This window comes from Magallana gigas, chromosome 7, assembly GCF_963853765.1.
Source record: "Magallana gigas chromosome 7, xbMagGiga1.1, whole genome shotgun sequence".
Taxonomy (NCBI): Eukaryota; Metazoa; Mollusca; class Bivalvia; order Ostreida; family Ostreidae; genus Magallana; species Magallana gigas.
The window spans coordinates 50,386,507-50,390,434 of NC_088859.1; the positions used below are offsets into that span (position 1 = coordinate 50,386,507).

General features: G+C 30.0%; 1 long non-coding RNA gene across 1 annotated transcript; it reads right to left on the reverse strand.

Moving 5' to 3' along the window:
• Window positions 1-487: 487 nt before the first annotated feature.
• Window positions 488-3,139, reverse strand: LOC117688976 (uncharacterized). The gene is made up of 4 exons (XR_010708099.1): window positions 2,463-3,139; window positions 1,925-1,994; window positions 1,265-1,339; window positions 488-789 (listed from the first exon to the last, which is right to left on the reverse strand). It is a non-coding gene; the product is annotated as an uncharacterized lncRNA (long non-coding RNA).
• Between the last annotated feature and the right edge of the window lie 789 nt (window positions 3,140-3,928).

Below are 3,928 nucleotides of genomic sequence, written 5' to 3' on the forward strand. Positions count from 1 at the left end.
ATGTGTAGTGCTAATAGAGGACTAACATCATCATTCGTACATGAAATGCTATTATAGAACAGACAACATCAATTCATATATTAATTATGTAATGTTTTTAGCAAACTTACATCATCAATTCCTTCTTGTAGCACTATTAGACAAATAAAATTATCAATTCATACATGTAGCACTATTAAATAACTAACATCATTAATTCATACATGTAGAGCTACTAGCCAACATTCATACATGTAGCACTTTTGGCCAAATAACATCATCAATTCATACAAGTGATGTTAGACAACTCTTATCATCAAATCATTAATGAAGTGCTATTATCTAGCTTACATCCTCAATTGATACATGTTTGTCTATTAATGGCCTAAAATAATCAATTTATACCTGTAGCGCTATTAGAAGACTTACGTCATCAACTCATACACATGTAGTGCTATTAGATATATATAAATTTTATATATAAACATTATATAAATAGTGCCTGTTTGGGAGGGTAACAGTTGAAATTGACACCCCAAGGACACCATTGTCAACCTCCGCTTCGCGGAGGTTGACAATGGTTTTCGAGTAGTATTTAACATGAAAATATAATAATATGAATTCATGCATGTATCACAATTCTCTTTGAATACTGAAGTTGATCAAGATTCATAGATGGCTGTGATTTTACAGGGGAGTACTTTCCATATGACAATAATTTCACAGCTTCATTTAAGATTTCATGCTCTGTTCTTTCATCTTTGGACTGATCTGACCCCACAGTTTTCTGAGATGACAGAAGATCAAAATCTGAAAATAAATATATACCGGTATATTCATTAAAATATATGTATTCAAAGTATTAGACTAAACTCAGCTGTTGGATACACACATATATGTACCACTATAATACACATGTAAAGCATTGACAGCTTTAATAACAACTATATGACATTTCAGAAAAAATTATGCACTGTAAAATTTACATATGATAATCATTTCAAGTGGCAGCCAATCTTTGAATGACCTTGATCCCTAAGATGATCACAGTGACTTTTATCTACATTTAGCATTGTCCTTGTGCCTGAATCACATTTAAACTCATTGAACTGTAAAACTGAAATTCAACAATACAGTTCAAGAAACATATATACCACCCATGCGGCAATAATGAAAAGGGTCAAAAAATTCATATTTGGAATATCTATGATAATCTATGATAATAATGCCAAGTATGCGTCATTAATCATCTTGTACATCATGTAATATTTTTTCACTGTTATACCTCTTGGGTTAGAAAAAGATATATCAGCGTCCATTGCTTCAGAATCTGTAGTTCTCTCTAATAAACAGCATATTTCTACAAAAGAGTACATTTAATGTATATCTAATATACCGGTAATGTATATGTAGTCTATATATTAACAAAAATATAGCCAAATCTTATTTCTGATTTTCATACACAATATCTAATGTACATATACAAGTATCAATTGGATATCCCAAATGTTGATTAGTTGAACTCTCAATAGACATATTGTAAAATAACTAAATATAAAGTGTAGATGATTAAAGATCTTTAACCATTAAAAGACACTGTTATTATCAGTTAATCTAATGTTGTCCAGCTAAATAAGTTTTTAGCATGAATACAAACTATAATGCTATCTTAATGGGACAAATACATTAACCATTTGAAATTCCCTTTGATTTTTAAGACATTTTTATGTATAAACCTGTTTTTCTCTTAAATACTTAAATGAAAGATCCAGGCCTGGCATGCCCCCCCCCCCCCTAAATATCTTTGGACAACATTTGTTCTTACATGTAGTACTCCTCAACTCCTTTGTATTTATATTTTCTGTTTCATATGTAATGTACAACAAAGTTTTATGAGTTGAATACATCATAATAATTCAGTCAATCAATTGTGTAAAAAACACACCTTTCAACTCCTCCTTTAGATCTGTATTAATCTTGACACAGTTTTCTCTCAATGCGTTTTCTGCGAACACCTATTAATGGTAAAATTCCAAACATCTGATCATTCTGATGTGTCCATTATGCATTAATTTCCCCGTAAACGTTGGTTCATTTAACAGAGTTTTTGTTCATAATCAAAACAATAATTTATCAGTGACAACAGGTAAGGAAATTGAGATCAAGCATGGGTTTATAAAAGCACTAATTCATTCCTTGAATAATAAAAATAGGTTTTCAAATTTGTATGAGTATTTCAACAAGTAAATTTTAAGTTTAGAACACTATACCACTATAAAAACTGAACTGTATATCTTTTCCATAGATATCTAATCAAATTGGGAGGGGGGCAGTTTTAATCTGATATTGATGTGCATTTATTTTATGCATACATACATGTAGTTTGTCCTAGCAATATTACTGGTACACATAAGAGTACTGTTATATAAATATTTTTGGTTTGTTAAGAATTATGTCATTGGGTAAAGGCAATTTTTTCTTACCAGAACCAGTTGGAAAATGTGTGCTCAGCTTCATCCATATCTCTCGGCTTTGAATGAATGTAATTCCACTCGCGATTATGCCAGATTGAGATTGTTTATGTAGTGAATGACAACATGTTCTCCTTTTCCTTTTCCACTGAATTCCATATTCCTGCCTGTGTTTAGCACATGTACGCCCGCTGAAAATTGACAGCTTCAACCCATGCACACCAGCACGATGATTCTGGTATTTGTACAAAATCTGACTCAGAGGTACATTTAAAAAATCTCAAGTGTGCTGAAGTGTTTTTCTTACAATCCTAAAGTATATTATCTGCTTTCTCTTTACAATTTTCACCAAAACTACATTTCAAACCATCCATTTTGTTGACATCTGGCTTTCTCCAATCATTCTTCTTTATCTTCTTTACACGAGAGTTCCACAAAGGGAGATAATTTAATTTGTAAAAATCCCGAATTTAAACACCGGAATATAAGCTTAATATTTATTTGCAACCGAATTCCCATTCAAATATATTTTTTTATGGATAATTCTATTGTTTGAACCAAGAAACTCTAAATTTAAAACGTTTCTTGAGGTTTTATATCCTACTAAGAGAAGTAGTGTGTTTTGGACATTACCTATCTTATTATAATATTTGATCATCTAGCTTAAAATCAACGAATGAATTAAAAAATATGTGTGCCCCAAATCAAAGGTATTTGTATCAGATGTTATGTGAATCTGACTCCATGTATGATTAAACTCTATTTAATACTTAAATGACTCTATGAAATTAGCCTTATTCATGCATGAAATTTATTATGAATAATGAGCTAAAAATAGAAATGGTCTTATCTGGGGGATTTCAGTGGTACAGATAAATTTAACCATGAAAATTTGATAAAATAGACAATATACTTTAGATATATCCAGATAAACTATGAAAATTAATCTACACCCCTCATTATAAAATTTTGATTTTGCATGGTTCTATGGTAGACTGCCTCTTAATTCTATTTTATTAGATATGATACAAGATAAAGAGATTACAATTTTAAACAAATATTTATGAAAAATTCTCAATATTTGGTATGATAATGTTCAGTTTTATGTTTCATTTACAGGCCATTTTAACTTCTTTGGATCAGGTTAAGAAGAAGAAATCATGTCGTTTAAGAATAAATATCTATTTTATTCTGATATAATGTCTTTTAGATTTCTTTTAATCCGTCTCCCTTTTTTCTCTGTGATAAACTATTTGAAACTTTTAATCATAACAAAATATGAAATGTTTCTATTATCAAAGTAACAGTCAAATGAACTTTAGTAAAAAAAAAAAACTCTCTTTAAAGGACCCTCTGTAATAACAATCAAAGTACTCAAAGTACTGAAAAGCGCTAAGCCAGCCTCAGTGCTACTTTTTTCAAACCATTGTTAATATTTTAAAATCATAATTATACAGAAAGTAAAAGAAAAAACAGTT